The sequence below is a fragment of the Sinocyclocheilus rhinocerous genome, unplaced genomic scaffold (genome assembly GCF_001515625.1).
Source record: "Sinocyclocheilus rhinocerous isolate Xijiao unplaced genomic scaffold, SAMN03320098_v1.1 scaffold1432, whole genome shotgun sequence".
Taxonomy (NCBI): Eukaryota; Metazoa; Chordata; class Actinopteri; order Cypriniformes; family Cyprinidae; genus Sinocyclocheilus; species Sinocyclocheilus rhinocerous.
The window spans coordinates 362,125-387,892 of NW_015640435.1; the positions used below are offsets into that span (position 1 = coordinate 362,125).

At 36.1% G+C, this 25,768-nt stretch overlaps 1 protein-coding gene across 1 annotated transcript in view; it reads right to left on the bottom strand.

Annotated features, from left to right (window-relative positions):
* LOC107752686 (leucine-rich repeat transmembrane protein FLRT2-like) overlaps window positions 1–20,082 on the bottom strand; it is a 33,070-nt gene extending 12,988 nt beyond the window's left edge. The window contains exon 1 of the mRNA XM_016568713.1: window positions 20,010–20,082. The gene's annotated coding sequence lies outside the window, so the exon portion shown is untranslated. The remainder of the gene's footprint in view (window positions 1–20,009) is intronic.
* Window positions 20,083–25,768: the final 5,686 nt, after the last annotated feature.

Here is a 25,768-nt window from a genome sequence, read left to right on the forward strand (position 1 = left end):
AAACATTTTTTTCTGGCAAAGAGAATATTTAGAAACCACACAGAAAAATTAGTCTACACTGAGACCTTGATTGAAGTTCATCTGGTGGTAATTACTAGTTAAATAAACATTATACAGCAGTTCCGATCTTGACAATTGGTTGGCTGAGCGGCCTTCCAAGAGTCCCAACAGCACTACTTGCTCAGTGCTTAATAGTAAATAGCACGTTTCACTATTTGTATCACTCCTCATTTGTATCTGGTTGTATCGCAGACTATTCCTGTGGGATACATCGTTGCCACCAGTAGGTGGCGGTAAGTGAGTCATTTGCCAAACCGATTTAGTCTACAACACTGATTAATTCAGGAAAAAAGAAACAAGTTTCTGTCTTTATGAGTGAGTCATTGAAACATTTACTGAATCAATTCATTCAAAACCACAGACCTTTTCAAGAACATTTTTTTTTTTTATTTGGCAAAATTAATTAGCATGAAGTTATACAAACTAACTAACTAACTAACTAACTAACTAACTAACTAAACAACTAAATAAATAAATAGGACACATAATTTATCAAATGGAACATAATGGAATGGAACAATTGGCTGTCTTTATTAGTAAGTCATTGAATCATTCACTCAACCTATTTGTTGAAAACAACTTTCAGGAGCAAAACCAGGACTGCATCCTAAATTGGACCACTATGCAGTAGGTGAAAAACAGCATGTGAACAGAATAGTAGTCCGAATTCATATGGTGTTCATAAAACATTAGTCAAAAAGTACCCGGATAAACTACTTTTTTTTTTTTTTTTTCATTTAGATTCTGAAGTGTGCATCTGATGGACACTTTACTATCCCATGAGGCCACAGAAAAGGATTTATGAATGACATTGAATTGAGGCAACAGTCACTGATAGAGTAGATCACATGACAATTTGACAAATACAGTACATACAGATTACATTCATGCTACACACATTCATTCATACTATACAGAACATTTACATTTACATTTAGACATTTAGCAGACGCTTTTATCCTTAAAACATACTTTTTAATGGTTGCTAATTAACTACTTATTCAAAAGAAGCACCTCAGGAAATATGTGATTTCAGATGCAACAAAGTGCCTGCAATGAGTGAGGCATTAAATAATTCACTCAATCGATTCATTCAAAGAATCTTTTAGGAATGAAACTAGCGAATTGTAGAGTCATTCAACCGATTCACTCATAAACACTGATTCATTCAGGAAAGAAATATCACTACTGTGCGTTTTATTGGAGACACAATCGATTATTCTAATGTGGATTCATTTGGAACTCAAAATATAGATGCACTATTGTGTCTAAAATATAAGTTACTCAATATTAACCTTCTTGTTTATTGACTTACAATATAAAAGCACAATTACACTCACAATTACCTGCAGCCATGTTGGATGACATACCAAATATCTCTTTGATTGCCGCACGACAAATCGATTTAGGGGCCATTCACACAGAACACAATTTACATTGCACTATTTTTCCATTGTTCATCTATGGAAACATGAACTAAACAGAAGTGTTTGACTGATGCACTCATGTCTTTTGCAGTAAAATGTAATTCTAAAAACGCGTTTTTAGATCAAATTTTTTTTCATTTCACACAGACCATGTCTCTCATAACTCAAATACACATTCTGTAATGGCCCCTTTTTATATATTCTGTATATGTGTATGTATGTATATGTGTGTATCCAGCTCATTATTCAAGCTCATTGCTTTCCATTATATTTAAACAAGGCAAACAGTTTAGCTGATTTAAGTGTTTATTTCTCATAGTTCGGTAATGGCTTGCATACGATGTTGTAAAGATGAAATAACTATTTTAAAGCCCTTAAGAACGAGTTTAGATGACTAACTGCCACTTGGCCCTTCTGGTAACCATCCACACTAAAATTCTCTTTGGCAGGATAATAATTCTGTTAATCTCAGATTACATCTTTTAAAAATTCAATTTCACACCTGAAAGCCATGTCTGATTTGGGTTTTTTGCCTCAGACACTCCCATCATCCAAGTTACTGATTTCTGTGCTGAATCTAATACTGCTGCAGAGTTATGTTCCACTTTTACGGTAATTGCTTCGTGTTTACACTGCCATTGTTTACAGTGAGTGAAAGTGTCTCAACAAGGGTGTGAACGTGAAGCTGTTTATACAGCTTGATCCCGTCTTTTTTTTGTCAGCTCTTCAGTTTTGTTGTTTACATTTTACAAATTGCCCAAATAGTTCCCTTGCCTCGAGACAAATGCGATTCGCACGAGATTAAGACGTTCTGGTTTTTGGAGGTGGCTGTTTTGCTGCGCGTCCTCACAAGATGGTTTGTTTACGATCCGCCGCTATCGCCGCCCTCATCTGCAAAATGTAAGAAAGATCCTCAAATAAAATTTTTTTCCCTCATATGGCTTTGCTTAGGCAAAACCCCCCTTCATCCCAATCTGTACCTCCATCTGCTCCCTGCGGTTTAGCAGAAAACTGTTTGCTTCTCTCCTGTTCCACGCACAGAGCCGACTTTTAAAAAGGAGTCTCAGATATCTCCCAGCGAGACTCACTAGGAATGCTGGGATATGTTAATACGGGTGTTAAAAACACACTCGGTGTGACGGTGGAAGTGTGTTATGTTATGATCCTCACTGCACCGAGGGGGCCACAGCGAGTGATGATGTAAAGTTTATTGATTTACGGCATCGATCGGCCCCTCCTGCGGCACAGCACCTCAGAGGCATGTTGGTCCTCTGACAAACTCTTTCTTTCCTCGTCTTTTCTGTCTTTTTAGCTCCAGTGCCCAACGACTGAGGCATGACACTGCAAATGACATATTGCTAATCGTCCTGCACTCCAGAGAAACCGAAACGACCTCTGTTCTTTCTTACGATTGCACAAGGGGTCGTTGTGTGTTAGCTAGCTAGCTACCTCTCAAAATAAGAAAGGAAATGAACAAGGACAAATTAAAGGGAACCAAGGTCAGTGTGTGTCTGGGCCCTTTGTATAATTCATGCCTTGCGTCCTCCATTTAACTCATTTTTTCTCTCCCTTCAGACGGTGGCACCTCAGATAAATTGCGCCGTTCCAGAGAGCCGGACTGCAGTGTTCATGTCCTCATGCCACCGCGACTCAAGATGAAGAGATCACAACCTCGCGTTCATTATTCAGAGAAGCCGGAGCGAGCCAGGTAGCAACACCTGAGTGAAACCTGAGGGTCAGGCTGAACGCAGAGGTAGACTTTATTATAGCGCTGCTGGAGACCTCAATGAATCCATTAGATCCTCACATTTACACATAACTAGATTTGCAGAGGCACACTTCAGCCGCACATGCACTTGATTTCAATGCATTAATAATAAAAAATGGTGTACACATAATATTACAGCTTTTCATTTAACTTTTCTTAATGATTTTTGCTATGATGTAACCAACTAATCCCAATGTGATTTTTGCTGGATGTGCACTACACTGTTTGGGTTGAGATAGATAGATAGATAGATAGATAGATTTATTTATTATTCTGATATAATTAATCATTTTATTCAGCAAGGATGCATTAAACTGATTGAAAATGACAGAAGAAACATTTATAATATTATAAATAAATATTATAAATGCAAAAAGCTGAACTTGTTACATGGTTTAAATAAGCAAGAGGCTTTTTGCCATTCCTTCAATTGTGTTTGTTTCTGTTGTTGTATTTTCTCATGGCAATGCAGCAACGACATTTTCTTTTCTCTCTTAAACTGATTGACAGAAATGACAGAAAAAAAACCCTTCTTCAAACAAATTTAGATTGTTTTGAAAATTCTAATGATCAAAGGATCCTGAAAAAAACCCCAGCATATTATAATGATTGCTGAAGGATCTTGTGACACTGAAGACTGAAGTAATGATGCTGAAAATTCAGCTTTGCCATTACAGAAATTAAATACATTTTAAAATATATTAAAATAGAATACAGTTATTTCAAATTATAATAATATTTCACAATAGTACTGTTTTTACCATATTTTTTATCGATTAAATGCAACCTTGGTGAGATTTCTTTCAATGTCTTTTTTTTTTTTACCTACCTCAAATATTTGAATGGTACTGAGTTTATTAAATATTTTTATTATTTGCTATATCCTTTCGTTTGCGTGTGTGTTTGTGTGAAATATTTGAAAATGCTATCTATTTTTTAATATATTCCTGTAGCTCAGTGGTAGAGCATTGCGTTAGCAGTGCAAAGGTTGTGGGTTCGATTCCCATGGAACACACATATTGATAAAAAATGTATAGCCTGAATGCACTGTAAGTCCAAAGCGTCTGCTAAATGCATAATTAATTAAATTATTTTTCACCATCGCCTCTTGCTTTGGTAATTTCTTATTTATTGGGAAGGCATTCATACATTTTTTAAGTGTGTAAATACTTTTTTGGGGCCGCTGAATGCAGTGAAGAGCATGAGGCTCTATGCAAGGTGATATGAATGTTATCTGGTTAAATCAGGTTCAAATTAAATCAAATTATTAGGCAGAAAAATATGAGGCTGATGAAATATTCATTATTTACACAGTGGAACAAATAATCTTAATGTAACCTGATTTTTCAAATTAAACCAGTTTCCTCTTCTCTTTAAGATTTTTCCTACTGCACCATAATTATGTATCACTGAATTATGACATAAAGCTTGACAGCTCTCTGCCTTGATGTTTCACATTTGAACGCTACGTATCATTTTGGCAATCAGACCTTAGCGAGACATTTCTTGGCACGGCAAAACCATATGAATGATTTGCATTTATATTTATTCTCCCGCCAGACGGGTTCTTACCATACTGACATAGTTCATGTATTATGTTATTCTGTGATCATACTTCAGCGAGTAGTTGAGGTCACGACTCCAATACTAAGACTAGAACGACATGCGTGTCATTGCCTACAGAACAACACTCGATGTATTTTATTCCTTTCTAACTTTATGTAATTACCAAAGGCATTGGCTTACATTGTGGAATGCTACCAATCTTCACAATGGAGTTGGGTTTCCATATCTGTTTCAAGATCTGAAACATTTACGCCTTTGGCAGAGGCCCTGATTTCTTTGTTTCTAGCATGCATAGATGTATTGGTCTTGATATTTTCCGTCTTGCGGTTTGCCCAAAGGGACGCTGTTATCATGTAGCTTTCTTGAACTTCTGAAATGTTAAATGCACCGGTTTGTCACATCAGATTTCCTCTACATGCTATGGGAATAGCATAATACATTACACCATTTCTTGTGTATTTTTACTTGCCAGTGATAATGGAGGTTAATTTGAAGAAAATGCTATAAACAATGACCTTAGACTTGCTTAAACTTAAATCAGTCATCACCAGGTGTCCTTCTCTCATATTTAGTACAAAAACATAGCGTGAGGTAAAAAATGCTAATTAATTCAATAATGCTGAAAGACACTGGATGAAAGCGATAGCTGCGCAGTTTGAATGCGTACTTAAAACATTCAGGCTTATCATCACCTTTCATGTTACTTGATTCTCTTTAGCTTTTCTTTATATACAGTATGAATGAGTTTGTCTACTGAAACATATGAAGCACGACAAGAGTTGAATTTAATGAAGGGAACTGTCTGACACGTTCAAATCTGCTGTAAACATTCTCCACCGAGAGAGAGATCATTTGATGAATTAAGTGGTTTGTAGAGAGAGATTTAATGGTGCTGTGCTGTCAAAATTCCATGCCACTCTCAGCTTTAACCACAGTAAAAACAGATACTTGGAGCAAAACAAACACACACACATTCTCACAAACAGTATCAGCTCAGTGGCATGCTTTGTTGTTCAGGTCGCTTCAGATGGATTTTTTTTTTCTCCCAGTGACAATTTTATATGTTATTCAGGTGCAACCAATATTTTGTTCAATAGATGTGCAGTCCAAGAGAGAGAGAGAGAGAAGAAAATGTTGTTGCTGCATTGCCGTGAGAAAATACAACAACAGAAACAAACACAATTGGATGAATGGCAAAAATCCTCTTGCTTATTTAAGCATGTAACAAGTTCAGCTTTTTGCATTTATAATATTTATTTATAATAGTATAAATGTATCTTCTGTCATTTCCAATCAGTTTAATGCATCCTTGCTGAATAAAAGTATTAATTCTATCAATAAATATATAAATAATAAAATAATCAATCTATCTATCTATCTATCTATCTATCTATCTATCTATTTAAATTAGAATAGCATGTGAAATCATGTCATTATCTTTTTTTTTCACATTTTCATAATAACACTCATTGTGTTTTTCACAGGCAAACTAAACTCCAAAAAGGGGTAAAACTATTTAATTAATTCAGTTATTCATTAATTCATTCATCAATCACTGAGATGAGAATAGTTTGCACTCATAGTCAAACAGTTTTGTTTTGTTTTATGAGACTATTATGATTCCACACACAGAGACATTATATTTTGTCATGAGCAAACTGAATATTTTTTTATTAGAGAATATTTTATTTATTAGAGAAATATTTATTTATTAGAGAAATTCATTCATTCATTATAGTGTTAATAGTTTGACACACAGTCCATCAAATCATGTCATTGTTTCCCCACCTTTCTTTCCTTAAATGTTTCCACAAGGACAGTCTTTGTATTTCTCACTGGCAAACTAAACTTCAATCAGTGAGTGAGTGAGTGAGTGAGTGAATGAATGAATAAATAATGTTTTGTAATTCTTGATCTGTCTCTTTATCAAGAGATATATTTTTTTATAGTCCCTGCTCCATCTCTTTATCAAGGGTTGAAGACCACTGATCTAAAATTCTAAATTATTTATTTATTTATTTATTTATTATTTGTTTGTTTGTTTGTTTGTTTGTTTGTTAATCTTAAAGAATAGCTCACACACCTGGAGTGTAGACGTGTTGGACGGCAGTGCGTAATACTAGGCCACCGAGACGCGAGCAGTAACGTTTGAGTAAGCGCTCTCGGTCTGAGAACAAGCCTCGAGACTGCCTGCACTGGCTTCAGGCCAGCTGAACTGATAGGTTAACAAGAAGAACTTGTTCTTATCAATGGGGCCCTTTATTCGTTCTGTACACAGACACACAAACTCTCACACTTACAGCCCTGCAGGCATAACAGCACTGCTGACACCAGCGCAGCTCTTCTCGGCTCTAATCACGCCGCTTTAAGTGACACGGGCAGAAAGTCATTGCTATTATTCCTCCGGCGTGGAACACGAGAAGCGTCCGGTCGAGCCGAGCTCTGCCCCGATGGCCAGGGTGACAGGAGGAAGCCGTCACTCTCCTCAGCTGGGTTTATCTTGGCTGCAGGCTAGCCACGGCTTTCGAGCTAGAGAAAACAATTCTGCACTCTTCTTAACAGGCTAATCTCTTATGCTAAATTCTGGTGAAAATAAAAGCGTATTTGACAGCGTTTAATTACAAACAGGGCAGTTTCAGGTAACTCCTCTTTCACCTCACACACTCGTCCACTTCCTAGCAATTATGTCCTTTTGGTCTCGTCAGTGCAGCCGTTTTTTTGTGCACTGCGTAGCTCAGCATTTCTACTCATGCAGCAGAAAGGCCAATTGCACCATTACTCACTGGCCAGCGCTCTGTGACCTCAGCAGAGGTGACCTGCCTTGACTGGGATGCAGACTGATGGGCCAAGCAGGACTTGCTTCAGCAGGCGGGTGATAATTGCTTTAATAGTGCTCACAATGCCAGTGAGAGCGCCACATTACAGCCCGATCCATTACTCATTATAAGGTGACCAGACTTCTGAGATGAAAACCAGAGATATTTTTGTTCGGTGGGCAATATTGCATTTTTAAACTTCCACTAACAAACTGATCTTCCACTGATTTATGAATTAAAAATAGGGGGATAACTCCGGTTTGTACTATGGGATATCATGCTCTCGTATTAATGTATTTCCATATGATGCTAATAATTAAAAGCCATTAAAATAATTATTACATACCAACATGCTTATTTTTATTTTGACTTTATATTATTATTATTTTTTTTTTATTTATGTGTATATATATATATATATGTGTGTGTGTATATGGGATGGAAAAGAAAGACGCATGGTTAATTCATTTAATATTGTATGTTTTTTTGGTCAAAATTGTTTAGATTTTTTATTTTTTGTACTTATGTTTTTTAAATATTTAAAAATATATATTAAAATGTTTATATACAATTTATTTACGTAAATAAATATGTATTTATTTATTTATTTATTTATTTAGTTAGTTAGTTAGTATTAATAAGATGGATATACACATACTACACAATACCATTCAAAAGTTTAGGTTCAGATTAAGTTTAGGTTAAGATAAAAAATAAATAAATCTATGCATTTATTAAAAGTACAATACAAACGCACTATTGTGAAATATTAATATGAACTGGTTTAATATATTTTAAAATATATATGTTTACTGTTATGCAAAGCTGAATTTTCAGCATCATTACTCCAGTCTTCAGTGTCACATGATCCTTCAGAAATCATTCTATGATGATTTGCTGCTCAAGAAACATTATTATTATTATTATTATTATTATTATTATTATTATTATTATTATTATTATTATTATTATTATTATTATTATTATTATTATTATTATTAGATGGAGGCTTTTTACGGTTTTCACTGTACAGTTAAAGGTAGACGTTTTGACATTTCTTAAGTCTTAAACCCTCCACACCACTTCTTATTTGCAGTGGACTTCTCAGCAAATGGATGCACAACTGCACACAGTTGCATGCACACAGTGTAGCTTGTTTTTACAGTAAGTTTCTTGCTAGAAAAATAACTAAAAAGAAAAGCAAATAAAACAACTTGGCTGTGTGTGTGTGTGTGTGTGCGTGTGTGTGTATCAGTGTTATTTTTGTATTTGTATATACTATTACAGTATTTATTATGTTTAATTACTCTTTTTATACTTTCTGTTGTCATTGTAAGTTTAGTTTAAGTTTTAATAGTTTTGTTATGTGCTTTTGAAATATTTAGTTTTTATAGTTTTATTTAGCTTTATTTTTATTTCAGGTTTGGTTTTAGTAATTATTTTTTTTTTTCTATATGTTTTATCATGTAGGCAACATTTCTAAATGTAATTCATTGTCAGCTTTATTTCAGTTTATTAAAGCAATAGTAATAGTTTTATTTTGTTGAGTATGACAACACTGATATGTTCATAATAAATGCATATACAAATATTTTTTTCTACAATATTTTAATATATCAAATAATGATAATTGTAATGTATATCAAGCATGTCAACTGGTTAAAACATTTAGTGAAATGACATTAAATGTTACAGTTTAATACATTGTGAATACAAATAGTGATTTTCTATTTTCATTCATTATTTCAGCTTTTTCAATTAACAAAAAAACTATTTTAATAGACAATACCATGTTGATAACACATGCATATTTGTAATTTTTTTAATTAATTTTAAATTATAATTTTTAATCAAATAATTTTTTATATTGAAAAGATAATGCATATTGCAGTGTATATAACACCTGTCAATTGATCAGAACATTTCATCAAATAATTGTTCAGATTACATTACAATTATATACATTATATTCACAATTATGTTAATTCAAATGAATTACTAATAACTAAATTACAATTATATACACTGCCAAGGCAAATTCATTTTTATAAAATAGTTTTTTATATACACAAGATAATAATGCATGTTGTAATGTATATCATGCCTGTCAATTGATCAAGACATTTAATCAAATAATTGCATTAAATCACAATTATATGCATTATATTTACAGTTGTACATGTACATTCAGATTAATTACTTTGATTAAATTACAGTTATTTACTTTGCCAAAGCAAAATTTTAATTCATTATTTCTATTAACAATAAGAGTGGCAGATGTTTGTTTTTATGAAAATACACTTTCACATTGACACATACACATATTATACAATTTATGTATATATGCAATCATGTTTTTAATGGGATACAGAGTGTGCACTGTGTCAGTGTTTGCTTTTCTGAGTCCAAAATGCTAATTTCCAACTTAATTTGCAGCTAAATCGGTCTTTGTCTGCTGTGGTTGCTATGTTACTAGAAATAATTTCCACACGGACTATTGATGAGCAGAAACTTAGATTCATATCTTGTATTTGAGAAGATCTGTAATGCCAGTGCTTGTAGTGAATTTTTAAGGACACATGTCCAGTTATATTGATCGATGTCAAATCCGCTCATGGCAGATCAATCGGTTTGTTTACAGACTTGCGTAGGCTGGGAGCTTTGCAAGTTTATCTTTTTCTGTTTCTGTTAGCCAATTTTCTCCCTGAAGTTTGAACAACATTGAAGGCTTTTTGACATCACAGCATATGGAATATGAAAAAGTATCAGAGAGAGTGTTCCTGAGTACTTTTCACTCTCACAGTAGTTAGGGAAGCTCAAAAGTAAAGCATATGCTTTTATTGCTATTTTAAAGGACTTGTTCATGAGAGCCGTGATTTTGGATTTTGTTTGGCAGCAGGCTTGCCTTTTCTGAGTTAGCGTTTTGTGTGTGTGAAAGGAGAAAGCTTGACCCTCGCAGTCATAATTTGTGTTATCGGCAGTTGGTCCGGAGCAAAAACAGTCAGAATCCATAATGTCACAGTGACCCTGGCTTTTCTAGCCAATCACATTAATTGAAGTCCACCACTTACATGGGGAATGAGAAAAAAAACAAAAAAAAAACACTAGATTTGTGACTTTTGCTTGTAGCAAAACAAGCAGCACCAACTGATTTTCCAATATCAAAAACCAAAAGCATCTCAAGGTTGTTTGAATGCAAGCCAGTGTAATCATGTTTGGAGCGAATGTGCCAATTTTGGACATTTATTTTAAAAAGTCTTAGTTTTGAGCAGTAAACTTCTCATTTAAAATGCATTTTAAATCAGTCTTCGCCTAATCGGCGCATTTTGAATGCAAGCCCAGCAGGAAAACATTTCAGAACACTACATGTATAACAACGTCGTTTGCACTGCGCTCTTGCGTTACTTGATCTTTTTATTTTGGTGCGTCAATCTGTTGAGTTACTTAGTATAGGAAATTATGATCCGCACTCACGAGAACAATCTTCTTTTTTCTTTTATTTTACATTCATTACTGATGGGAAAAGACACAAACGTTTCGGCTCAAAGCCTTCCTCAGTGTGTAAAGCAATTCAATCCCTCCACCCACTTTTCAAATCACTAATTATATTGACGTCAACATTAATTAGCCAATGTTCAATTACCACAATCATTAAATCATTTCCACTTAAACCCAGGACTATTTACATATATATATCCAACACAACACGTATTTCTGATGTTCTTAATTATTGAATTTTCCATTGTTATACAATTAGTATAGTAGTATAGGAGTAGATATTGATGATTGATAGGATAAACTATAAGTTTGTATAATGGTGATAAATATGTGATCCTAAACAACTATTGTTTTAGTCACGGGTATATTGTGAGGTGTACTAGTGGATGTGACGTGTTGTGTTGGATATATATATATGTAAATTGTCCAGGGTTTAAGTGGAAATGATTTAATGATTGTGGTAATTGAACATTGGCTAATTAATGTTGACGTCAATATAATTAGTGATTTGAAAAGTGGGTGGAGGGATTGAATTGCTTTACACACTGAGGAAGGCTTTGAGCCGAAACGTTTGTGTCTTTTCCCATCAGTAATGAATGTAAAATAAAAGAAAAAAGAAGATTGTTCTCGTGAGTGCGGATCATAATTAGAACACTACATGTACCCTCTTATCCAAGCATTTCCACATGCAGGACGATCTGTTTGACAGAACAATGTCATCCTAGGTCGCCTGCAACAGTGCTGTTCTTTGAAGCTGGTTGTTGTAGTATGGTGTCGGTAAGTCTATACACCCAAGAGACAATGAACTGGCTCTATGCCGTTGTCATCTTGATATGTTTGGGTAAAAAAAAAAAAGGGAGAAAAAAGTGGTAACAGCTTTTTAAGATTGACTGTGACACTGAATACAAGATCAAACTGTTGCCACGCTGACTGAAACCGACCGACATTGTGCGGGGCCAACAAAAACCGACTCTCTGCTCATGGAATCGTTCATTTTGCCACAATAGATTGCAATAGGAAACAATTGCAAGGCAATGTGCTGAGGGTCTGAAATTGAAGCCCGCACCCAGAAAGGGGCTCCTGCCATCCCGAAGAAGATCACAGCCAAAGCTATACGATCCTGCCGAGGCACAGCTGAACAAATGCTGCCACAATGCTTCTTCCCAGCAGGCCTCGCTCTCAAGCAAACAAACCAAGGATAAAAAAGAAAGACCACATCATGAATGATAGTGATCTTGGCACATAAACATCCAAATATGCTTAATAACGTAGCCCAAAGGTCTCAAACTGTGGCACAATCCACCCTGCAGGTGGTACACGATGTGATTCTGGAACTTCAAAATACTAAAAATAAAAAAAATCTGCGAGTGGCATTTTTGCGTTCGATTTTCTGAAGGCGAAAAGCTGCAAACTTAAAGAGTGGCCTGCTTTTGAGAACTATATTGATAATGTAAGAGGTTGCAAGCATTTTAGACTATTTAAGATAGAGTACACTGACCTAAATTCCGAAATATATTTTTAGATTAGTTTTATTTAAGTTTTTAGAGGTGTAATATACATGTAATAACACTGTAATTATAAATGCTTTACTTTAATTACTTTCACAGTGCATTTGGGTTATTACACCGAAAAATATTTGCTATAGGATTTCCTTTGAAACAATCTTCGCTCAGAAATTGCCAGTACATTTGAGGAGTTATTAAAGACATGTAACACTGAATTTAACATGACATTTTGAAATAGAAATACTGCAATTGTATTTTCCTGTAAATTATTCTCCAAATAATCTGTTATTGAAGTTGCAAGCAGTTATAGACTATTTAAGATAGAATACACGGACCTAAATTCCAAAAAAAAGTTTTTAAATGTGTAATATGCATGTAATAGCAATGTAATTATACATATATCACATTGTAATTACTTGCAAATGTTACTTTTGTGGTGCATTTGGGTTATTACACTGAAAACAAATGCTGTACAATTTCCTTTGAAACAATCATCGAATTAAAAATTGCTAGTAAATTTCATAATTACAAAGAAACGACAAGTAATATTGAATTTAACTTTTTTTTTTAAAAAAGGCTAAAATTGTATTTTCTTGTAAAACCTACTCCAGTAATCTGTTTTATTGAAACATTTTTTTTTTTTTCTTTACAGTGTAGATGCTGTTCTGATGTAATAAATCCTTCCACTGATCTATAAAAGAGAGCAAAGGAACTGAACTACCATGATCATACTTGCAGCAATGTTGATATTAATACAATTCTCACAGATTGCCCTTGGACTCAGAGATGTCAGTTTGTTTAATGCTAAAAAAACAAAACAAAATTAAAGCATTGTGCTAAGTATTGTTCTGATTTGATCAGCCGTGGTGCTTGGCCTGACAGGTTTGATGACCACTGACTAAGGCAATGTACCATTAGACGTTCCATTTACTGACACATGTGAGTCTAACAACAACAGAGCAGGATCAAACCAGCACTTTTGACTGTCAGCACAGTGTGAATGTTTCTGCAAAGCCGTGTTAACTGCCTGAGCTTAAAGCCAAATTTGTTTTCAATTAGTGTCCCAGTGCCATAGAGTAGGTTCTGACAGTGGGCCAGTCACTAGGTTCTGTTCAAACTGCAGGTGGCATCAGTGATGTGCATTAGAGCCCCACAGCCCTTGTCATGCTGAGCCGAACCCAGACATAACTGGATAAAACCAGAAAAAAGGACAGTCTGCACCACAAGTGGAAACCTAGACTAAATCTAATACAACTTCAGCCCAAGAACAGGAGCACACGACGTGGACGCAACAGTCCGGAGGGTAATCCAATCTCAACGTGGTTTTCTTCTCCAACATCTCCACCAGCACCGTAGGAGTTGGTTCTGGATCTGTCAGTTGCAAACCGTACCTCCAAACCTAGTCAGCGAGATGCGTAGAAGCAATTCTGGCCAACATGTGGTCGTGGAGAGCTGTGCGCATGTGTTTTATTAGGTGATAGACAAATAAAGTATATCAGAAACAATGTGTGGGAAGACAGACCCTGACCGTAAGCTGCTGCCATCTTGACTCGTGTTTCACAAGGGTTTCAGTGTCAATCCCCATAAAAAAAAAATCCTTAATATCCTCCATATGCCCATGCAAGAACAACATCTTGGGTACGCGGTTGTCTTTTCCCTCAGCCTTGATCAAAACAATATTCCCTCAATATGCTAGCTCGTTTCTTGTCTTTGCTTATTGCTCTTGGATTTGACTAACAACAAAAATATATGAATAGCCCTCCTTTGACACTGCGTATCTTTTGATGAGGTTGTTATTCCGACAGCTGGCAACTCTTTTTTCCAGGAGAAACGTGTGGTGCGTTGTTAAACCTCAAAACCTTATTAGGTGATAGACAAATAAAGTATATCAGAAACAATGTGTGGGAAGACAGACCCTGACCGTAAGCTGCTGCCATCTTGACTCGTGTTTCACAAGGGTTTCAGTGTCAATCCCCACCAAAAAAAAATCCTTAATATCCTCCATATGCCCATGCAAGAACAACATCTTGGGTACGAGGTTGTCTTTTCCCTCAGCCTTGATCAAAACAATATTCCCTCAATATGCTAGCTCGTCTCTTGTCTTTGCTTATTGCTCTTGGATTTGACTAACAACAAAAATATATGAATAGCCCTCCTTTGACACTGCGTATCTTTTGATGAGGTTGTTATTCCGACAGCTGGCAACTCTTTTTTCCAGGAGAAACGTGTGGTGCGTTGTTACACCTCAAAACCTGCTGTGAAGCAGTTGTAGAAAGGGAAAAAACACTGAGGAAGAAAGGACTACAAAAGAAGTGTCTAATTAGAGAGTAAAATAAAAGAAATGAGCCCAGTGAGTATGAGGTGGGATGGATGTCCCGTCTTCACCCTGAACCTCGTTCTGGAGGTTCCTCAGAACCTGCGGACCCACAGGAAAGGAAGTGCATTGTGTCTGGGAAGAATTTGGACTGCTTTCACCAGGAACAGTTGTAGCCCACATCCCCACCCTCCCTTCGGGGCAGTTTGCCAGTTCCCTCTACCCTAGTGCTCCATAGGGCATGGAGGTGGGGGGTTGAGGGGATCAGCTTGCCCGTGGACCTGACCACCTACAGGTCATCAGCTGAGTGTGGTATTGTAATTTGGCCTGTTAAAATGAAACCCAGAGTGCACAGGTGAGGGCAGCAGAAGTGGAACTTCAGTTGGATCGTATCCAAAACGTCAAAATATACACATCAGATCTAACAGACATTGTTTTATACATAGTGGCCCCTTGGAGTTGTTTCTAAAGACAGAATGACCGGAAAAGAGATATAAAGGAGATGAAAATAAGTAAGGGAAAGAAAAGAGTGATTGTTCAAGGCTAAGATGGGGTTGAAACTGTAGACAGTTTGTGTTGTTGGGCTGGAATGATCCCATCTTTTCCCCCGACTCAGCTATAGGACATGTTCCTTGATGCCTTCTGACTAGTACAAAACAAATACCCTGTCTAGATCTCTTACACACACAACAAAAATCATCTACCTCTTATTCCCCACCAATGTATTAGACAGAATACAGAGGAATAGTCACTGACAGCAAAAAGTCTGCCGCCATATAATATTGAGATGGTCTGAAACTCATGTTCCGTCTATTTTCTCTCATCTCAGCTCTCTTGCTGACTTTCACCATGCAGGCATATGTTTTTTTCACTTTTTGTTCTTCATATGCATGTGTATGTGGAGAGACTCACCATACAGACTTTGGTTTGAAATCATCAGAAAAGCACAACAGTAGTGATGTAAATGAAGTCTTGTGACTTAGTAGTTGTGTAGTGCTTTAAAGTAAAGAAATACAAATAATAGCAATGATAATGATAATTTAATAATGTTGTTGTTGTTGTTTATTATAACAACATTTGTATTATTATGTGTTTGTCGTTTTTATTGTGGATGTCATTTTAAAACAATTTGGGGTTTGCAATTAATTGTTAAATTGATAGAAAATAAATTAATTAATAGCATAATAATAATAACATACGTGATTATTTGCTCTGACCTGTGCACAAAATCAGGATTTTACAACCAATTAAAATACTGATACATTCAGTAAATTATTTTGTTCAATTGTATTGTATTTATTAATTTTTTATCATATCAGTTGACACCCTAATGATGATGATGATAATAATAATAATAATATTAATAATAATAATAATAATAATAATAATAATTTAACAATAACAACAATTTAATGAAATAATTAATTTTAATTAAAACTGCATTACACTGCTTTTTTTTTTTTTTTCAAACAATTCAAGCTTGAAGTATGCACTTCATCGTGAGTCTGCAGTCAGTGCAGCCCCAGCAGATATTATATCATGCCTCAACAAACCACACTTACTGAGAGCAAATATCGATATATGCTATAAATTGTTTTTAATTAATCAGCATCTCACTGAATCTGTTGTTTGAAATTCTTATTTAATTTGATCCTATACGGTCAGAATTACATTCCTGCAAAACAAAGCCATATAGTTTTCATTGAGTTGCTTCCTTTTAAAGAAACATTACATTAGGAGTTATATGATATATCCACATTCGCTCATTTACAAAATCATTAACAAGGTAAGACACACTCTCCGCAGTTTGACTGAAACTTACACACTCTCCACAGTTTGACTGAAACTTTACTCTCTCTTGATCTCTCTCTTGTGTTGTTACAGTAATCATTCGGAATATGCTAATTTTCCTCTCATATTAATCACAATCTCTCTTCTCTTCAAAAACAAGGACAAAAACACAGCGGTGCCCATTCTCCACTACATAATACAGCCAAAATGCTCTGCATTGTAAAACACGGCTCATTTTTTTTGATAGTTCAGCATTAAGAGGAATAACAAACCAAGCGCCACATGACCTGTCAGTTGTAATGATTGATGGTGGTTGAGGAACAAGCATAGCGGACTTAATTAAATGAATGCCCTACCCCACGCTTTAACTTAATTACATTAGCCCTCTCTCCACCGTGTTTGTTTTTTCTTTTCTTGCGGGAGGGATCGTGATCATCTTGAGATCTTAAGCGTGTATTTGAAGGGGGGACTCTAAAGAAGTAAAAGACTATTTCTGGTGCGACTTCAGAACAGTCAAGCGCTTGTGCTGGCATTTTGCGACGAGACATCGGCCTCTGCACCCTTGCGTATTTGAGCCGTGCCTTCAGGCCAGGTCCTGCTTCACAAAACATCTGATTCATGAACTGTGTTCTCCACTCCGGCACAGATCTGACCGCACATGGGCTGCCGTTATTGTACTTCACTCCTGAACAACTGCTGAAATGTCATATTAAACGCTGTAGTGCTGAACATGACCTGTTTAAATCATATCATAGCATTTATATACAGTAAAAGAGTGTTTTTTTTTAGATATGCCAGAATAAAATAAATAAATTAGAGTGGCTAAAAAAAAAAAAAAACATATTTGGACATTAAAGCTGCAATTAAAAAATATGAATGTTTGTCCATAGGTATCAAATTAAATATTTCATAAAAATGAATTAATTTATCACAAACACACAGCTTTTCTGCAAGGAAAAAAAAAGATGTTAGGTTTGAAATGATACGACAGTAGGTATGCAGAACTGTTCAAAATAAAGATAAAGTGCTGTGACAGATTCTGGGTGTAAAATGCTAGTGGAACATGTAGTTAATGTGATAAACGACACCTGGCGCTGTACACCTGTGTGAACTTGAAGAGAAATGCAATACCAGTTGGTTAAAAGTCATTGAGAAAATGGCTAGAAAATTGAAGGCAGTTCTGAGGGAAATCCAGGCATCATCTGTGTGCAGATGCCACTGGTTTGACATTGTGTTTCTAATTAGATGTTCATATGTTTATAAGTGGGGTTTAAGTGCCCAGCAGTATCCAAATATTTTTGGAAAATTTGCAATCCTGAAAACTTGAATCATTAGCCAATTATTTATTTTCTAAGTTCTCAGATATAGGCTGTGTGTATGGATTTAAAACATGATCTTAAAGCATAATTGCAGCTATTTTCAAACTGTATGACATCCTGTTCCACACACACACATGCTCCACACATCACACACACTTATACTATATGTGCAAACAAGTATTGACTGGTAGAAAGTCATACAGTATAGTGAAAAGTGCAGTTAGTTCTGAGAGAAACTCGATAATCATTTGAGTGCAGATGACACTGGTTTGTACCATATTTGTATGTTTTTATGTGTGGTTTAAGTACCCAATAGTGTCCAAATATTTTTGAGACCACAGTTCAGTTCTGAAAACGTGAATTAGTCAACCTGGTTTCATGGCAAAAACGTACCCGGGGGCACATTTTCGCGAGACACGAAATATGTACCAATAAGTACATATCACTGAAGTTTCCAAAAGAAATGAACACTAGAGGCAGTAAAACTCCGACACCTTTTATTCCTTTTCACACACATTTCGGTAGGTTTGTTCAGTAGCTCACGGAATACGGAGATGTACTTGAGAGGTGAGGAGCTCCGGTTCGAATCCCGTGTAACTACGGTTGAGACTGGGTTGGAATTAGTAGTCCAACATTACTAAAGAAAGAAAGTTTTCTGAAGTTATGTATGTGTGGAAGTCAAAATCTAAAAAGCAGGACAAAAAGAAGGTCAAACTCTGCAGAAAGCTGTGATATGGATTTACAACGTGAGCTCAGAACAACACTCTTATTATTCGCTGAAAGCATAATCAAAGTGCCCAAAATATAATACATGTTCAAGGAGCGAGGGAGCTTGGTGAATAACAGGTGTATCTAACACATTTTAAGTTACTTGCATTCAAGGTACACTTTACCAGTTGAGCTGAACACAGTTGTAACGTCAGATATAATGTTCGAGCGATGATCCCTGCAGTCTAGATTACCATATCAAGCATTACAACTTGTTTCTAACAATTCTATTTTTGTTGTAGTTTGAAACAACACATGACTCATCATATAAACTCTGCAGCAAAAGAAAGAATAGCAGCATTGTTAGTTTTTTAACTCATTCTCCTTTGTCAGTTTGTGACTTTCCCTCACTGAATAACTTAATAATTTTGCTTTTGTTACAAAGTTACACCAGTTGTGTGGTTAGACACTCCATGTGCAATTTTGAGCAAAACTGATGTTTTTGTTGCATTTAGATGAGCCTTTATCCAAATTATTGAAATCTGGTATTTATGTTTTGTCACAGTATATTTTAAGGTCTAATTCTCACTATTAACACATCTTTAACTATGACTTTTGCCTCAAAATCATATTTTGCTGCTTATTAATAGTTAGCAAGGTAGTTGTTAAGTTTAGGTATTGGGTAGGATTAGGGATGTAGAATATGGTCATGCAGAATATGTGCTTTATAAGTACTAATAAACAGACAATATGTTAATAACAAGCATGCTAAAAAGCAACTAGTTAATAGTGAGAATTGCTCCCTATACTAAAATGTTGCCTTATGTTTAAAATCAGCTTTTTTTGAAACTGTATCACACATTATTGCACACACAACACATACATATTCTACTGCTGCTGTTATGTGCAAACAAGTGTTGACTGGTAGAAAGTGATACAGTATACAACAGCTAATGTTCTGGAAAAAAAAAAGACATGAAGATGGCTAAATAATTTATAAAAGTATATCCAATTACACGGCAATGGATTCAAGTTTAAAAAGCCTGTCCACACTCTCAGCGCCAGATATACACAGTCCTGTCATAACCATTTCCATGCTGACTTTTCATTCGCATGGCATATTTTGTAATTGCCACAATTCGTTTTGAAAATAGTGTTAAGAACGTGCATCAGACAGAGCAGCAAGACTCTGTTTCCCTTTCAATTCACACTCGGATGTTGTTTAAATGAAAGCCACTTACTTTTACACCGGAGTCTCTCGGTCGCAGCAGGTCAGAAGGGCAACGGGAGTCTTCTGGAATCACGTATGTTTTCGATACCGACTCCGACAAGGGAGAACGAAACTCCTGAACTCAAAAGAAGAAGCTCCTGCTGAGACGTGTGGCGTCGGTCCCGAGAACGAGGCTCATAAGCGCACCTTTGTTTCCTTATGTTTTGGCTGCATGTAACTTAACCCCTTCGGGAGCCGACGCTGGCGCTGTCTAACCTGTCTTTTGTTTCTACATTCCATCTCTCGCACTCTTGCTTTTCTTTTTCGCAGTTATTTTGTAAGTTCACGCCTGTCGATGAGCTCACTGGGTCAGGCTCATGTTTCAGTCCCGTACAGGAATTCGGAGGGCAGGCGGATTCTGTGAGCCTGAGAGACGACTCTAGGAGAAGGAGCAGGTCGTGGGGTCGCGTCCCGCAGAACAAAGCGGGAGTTATGAGGGTGAGGGGTCAGGCATGCCGCAGGATGTCAGCTCTCAGGGAGAATGAATCAGCAGACGGACACCCGCAATTCCCCTGGGTGACAGTCCTCTGAGAATCATGTCAAAACCAGACTGGGTTTAGATCATATACCATGCTGTTAAAGTGCGACTTATATAAAACAACAGCGTCATCTGATATCTGGTGTGTGTGTGTGTGATGCCTATATCCGTCTGTGTGTTGCTGAGTAAAGAGCAAAATATAACTCACGGTAGCCAAGGCCTTTCAACCCTTATGAGCTTCGGTGATATTTGATTTATGTTTGCGAGCCGGAATCCAATAAGCTGCTAACTGAGCACAACATGCCTCGGTTCCTGATGCTTTATGATCTAATGGCATGAGGGGTCATAACCGAGTCTGCTCTTAAGAGAACAAAAGCTTTTCACACATCAAGAGATCTTCCCGTATCTGCTTGACGCATAAACGTGAAGAGAATAGCCTATGGACGTTGTTATTGTAGTTCTTTATGTTGATTTGTTTTTACTGGCTGACCAGCAGGAGATTAAATTATGTGACGTCACACAAGAAGCAAAAGGAGTTATTAGAAGGTGATTTTTATCATGTATAGTGAATTAATACATTGAGGTTCTTTGTGAAATATCAACCAAACCAGTTTTCACTTTATTCAGTACTTGTTGTAACTTGTTAAAGGGTTAGTTCACCCCAAAATTAAAATTGTGTTATTAATTACTCACCCTCATGTCGTTCCAAACCCGTAAGGCCTTCATTCATCTTTGGAACACAAATTAAGATATTCTTGATGAAATATGAGCTCTCAGGGGTGGGTGGAGCGCATGCATGAATATACAGTAATCGACGTTGTTTACGCTTAGGGTAAAGTGTGCATATGCATTGTGATACTCTCCAAAAATGGCGGAAGACAGTAACTCGGGGGAGAAGAGTTGTTGAATAAAGTCGTTATTTTTGTTTTCTTTGCGCACAAAAAGTATTCTTGTAAACAGCTTCACATGTAAAAGGCAAGATTGCTAAAGCCTAAAAAATGTGGGAAAAAAGAATGAATGAATGAATGAATGAATTAATTAATTAATATGAGATGTGAGCAAAAATTGTGAGTGAAAGCAAAGTTTATTTGAGCAGCGCAATACTTTGTGAGAGAATGCTAAATTCTTGGAAAGTTTATTGAAGCAATGCAACTTTTTTGAGTGTTTCCCTAAGAAACGCTTTTTTTTTTTTTATCTCTCCATTCAGAGGCCTCGTACATTTGAAAATATAGGAAATAGGATGGAAAAATTGTAATTCAGTGCTTTTTGGATTGCTCGTTTTTTTTGTTTTTTTTTTGCATATTGTATCCCCCCACCCAAAAACAAACAAACAAAAAAAAAACGTAGTGTTTACTCACAACATTTTTGCATTTTCTTGCAAACGTGTTGCGTCTGCTTGTAAAACTTTTGAGAGAGAATGAAACACTGGTGATGGAAATATATTCAGTGCTTTTCCAATGCTAGTGTGAGGGGATGCAATATTTTTTGAGATAATGCAAATGTTTTGCTAGTGAACACAAAAGCATTGAAATACATTGTATACCCTTCAAACAAGAAACTCAGCATTTGCTCACCATACTTTTTCAGGAAAAAAAAAAAACAATGTTTCCTCCCAAATAATGTTTACCCATCACCATATTTCCATAGGGGATCCATACATTTAGCTACATTAGAAGTAATCATAATATTTGAAACTGATCAGGCTTAAAGTGACAGTTCACCAAAAAAATGAAAATTTACTGATTTACCTTCATTGTTTTCCAAACCCTGTAACTTTCTTGCTTCCAGAATGAAATGTAAGCTGTTATTCAGTTAAAATCTTGACATCCACCATGTGCCTCTCTTCTTGGAGTGTTCATAAGAAGTAGTGATATCAGTTCATGAAGGAATCATTCTTGCTTTGGATATTTACAATAATCCAGTTCACAAAACACATCATATGAATGACTTTATAATGATATTATGGTGCTGTTTTGCTCCTGTACCCATACATTTTACTGTCATGGAAATTAATAAAGAGAAAAGTTACCATTCAGAAATTCTCCTTGCATGTTCCACGGAAGAAAGAAAGTCATATGGGTTTAAAAACAACACGAGGGTAGTAAATTAATTTTTTTTTTCTTTCTTTTTTTAAATGCACTTTTTTGAATGTACAAGTTACTACATTCAAACTAATGTTATCTTGTATTTTAAAATCATTTTGTGATGTTTATTTGGATGTTGTCCTACAGAGTCAAAGTACATGCTGTGCTGGAATGCCAAGTTTCTTTATTTGTGCCACTTTAAGACCAGGAATGTGCCACCTCTGTGCATTTGCTTAAAAACAATAATCGTGTCAATAATAACAATAAAACAAATTAATTTAACCAGGTCCACTCAAATCTCGTTATATATGAAAAAGTGTTTTGAGTGGATTGTTTTTGCCTATTTTCTCTCATGCCTTCACCTGTCTAGTAGGAAGAGTGGCCTCTTTTAGTGACAGGAAATATCTGAGTGAGCACTTGAGGCCAAGATATCAGGAATCTCGATATCTACCCCCTTCCCTCATGGCGGTTTCACAACTGCAATAGGCAAATCTCTCACACGGCTAACGCTCACATCTGAAGGAGTGCTCTTTCCCCCAGCCAGGAATGTGGAATGAGTCACCGGCTGAAGTGAACGAGGCTTCTATGATGGCTCACACACACACACTCGAACATACGGGGCAGTTCCCATGGGAACCTCATCGCGGTGAACAACTTGCTTTGTTTTGTTACATTTCCTGTAGCATCCTCATATGTCAATTATATTTTGAATTTGCGCCGATGTAATCAGTAGTTTGTTTTAGGAAAAACACATCTGAACTGCTCAACCCATTATTACTTCTGAGACAGCAATACCTCTTTCAGTGCCCTCATCATCTGTTGAATAAATCCAATGCAGCCTACTTGGCTGATTGTTCTTTCCTCGTCCAAGATATCTGACCACACTGATTGGACGCTCGCAAAGTTGGAACATACATCAATTGTTACCGTGGCAGGAGGCAGTAAACAGGCTGGGAGGTCCGTCTCTGAAGAAAATAAACTGCTTCTAATTATACAGCTGTGTTTATGCGGCATCAGCTTAATCCAGTGGATAAAACACAATTTATACCTTTCCTGGATTTATTTACAAATCTACCTACGATCAAATAATGCATTTTCAGATACATAAATAAAAAGACATGATTGTGTCCTGATAATGTCGCGAGTTTTCTGTAGTCGGAGTTTGTAGTTTGTATACAAACATTAAATTGCTACAATGCCATTGGTTTGGTTCACTTTTGCAAATAAATGTATTAATACTAGTATGAGCAAACTCGCTGTTTGTGTTCCAGGTTTAGTTTATTGCGGCATTTCCAGGATTCAAAGCGGATAAACAACAGCTCTGTGAGCGCATCGTGGCTATCTTTCTATTAATCACTATCATTTCTATTTACCAGTTTGAGAGGGAATTAAGGCCGTCATGCACCTGTTTCACAGAAGAGTCATTAAAGGGGAGAGAATTTAAGGGAGAGACATGTTTTGAATTACATTGATATGCTGATCCAGAGATTTCGTCTCCAAAGACTCATAAGGTGTTCTCATGGTTATGGTAGGAATATTGCATATGCGTGTGGATGTAGATTTTTTTGGTCCGATTGAGTTGCATCCTCACTAAAAGTGATCTTTTCCAGTTCCTTCCAGTGGTCTTTGTATGTTTTAGTATGGTCCTAGGAGCAATTACCTGGCTCATACTGAAATGAATCATTCTAGGAAAATGCTGCTGTTTTCTGAAAATGCTGCTGGACAGCTGTTTTCAAATAAAACACTAGCAGGGTTTTATTGTTTGTTTGATAGCTTGCTTGTTTTTTTGTTTATTTTTTGTCATCTTTTGTTCTGTTTTTGCTGTTGTTTGTTTGTTTTGTTTTTTTACTTCTTGTTTTGTTTGCTGTTTTTGTTTCTGTTTGCTTTGTTTTTATTTGCTTTTTTGTTGTTGTTTTTATTTGCTTTGCTTTGTGTTTTGTTTTGTTTTAAGGAAGGAATGAACACCTCTCTCTGACAGTAGTTTATACAACTATTTTAAATAAAATAATAAACAGTAAGAGAATAACAAAATTATGAACTACCAAAATAAGAAAGAGGTTTCACCAGTATCTTCAGGCATTCTTTTTATTCATGTCTTATGCACTACTGTTCTTTCTTTCTTTCTTTCTTTCTTTTCTTCTTGTACTGAAAGTCAGTGGCTACCATCAACTGTTCAGTTTCCAACATTCTTCAAAATATCTTCTTTTCTTACCAAAATAAGAAAGAGGTTTCACCAGTATCTTCAGGCATTCTTTTTATTCATGTCTTATGCACTACTGTTCTTTCTTTCTTTCTTTCTTTCTTTTCTTCTTGTACTGAAAGTCAGTGGCTACCATCAACTGTTCAGTTTCCAACATTCTTCAAAATATCTTCTGTGTTCAAAAGAAGAAAGAAACTTTGCAACAACTTGAGGGTGAGAAAATGTTGACAGGATTTTCATTTTTGGGTGAACTCTTCCTTTTTGTGATACTTATAAATGAGAGGGGAAAAAAGTAATACCATGAACTGCTACCATGACTGTGGTGTGCTGCTGATGCCAAACACCTTTGAATAAACTGGCTTACTTCACACGTTAAAGAAAAAATCCATGCACCCTTTTCTTCATCACTTTACTCTGAAAACAAGCTGGGCTGCGGTGGAATAAGCAAATGAAAGCAGCAGTTTCTGGAGCAAACTACTGCTTCTCTTTCTGCTGTTTTGCTTCCTAAATGAAAAACATATTTAGAGAAACCTCAGCGACTCTCTTGCTGTGAGGCTGTGGCCCTGTCTTATATGTTCCAAGCCTGTGCGTCAAATGGCTGGGTAATTACATCATTTGGAAGTGGCGTGAAAGCACTTTACAAGACGATATAACTGAAATGCTTTATTGCTTTCAGAATGGCCAATTAAAAGACAACACCTGGACCACAGAGGGGCAGTAAAATGGCCGCTTCCTCCAAACAAGGGAAAGCCGCATGATCGCGTGTTGAAAGAAACTATGGGAGCTTGTTTTCCCTTCCAGGTTCTTTTTTTAATCACTTTTCATCTCTGAACGCAGCCGACAATAGAGCCTCACATTTGTGCACTTGGACCGTAAGTCACCCGACTGACTTGGACGTAACAGAATTAATAAAAACCCATTTCCTATGGAGGACATATGGCCCGGGTACAACATAAACTTGTTC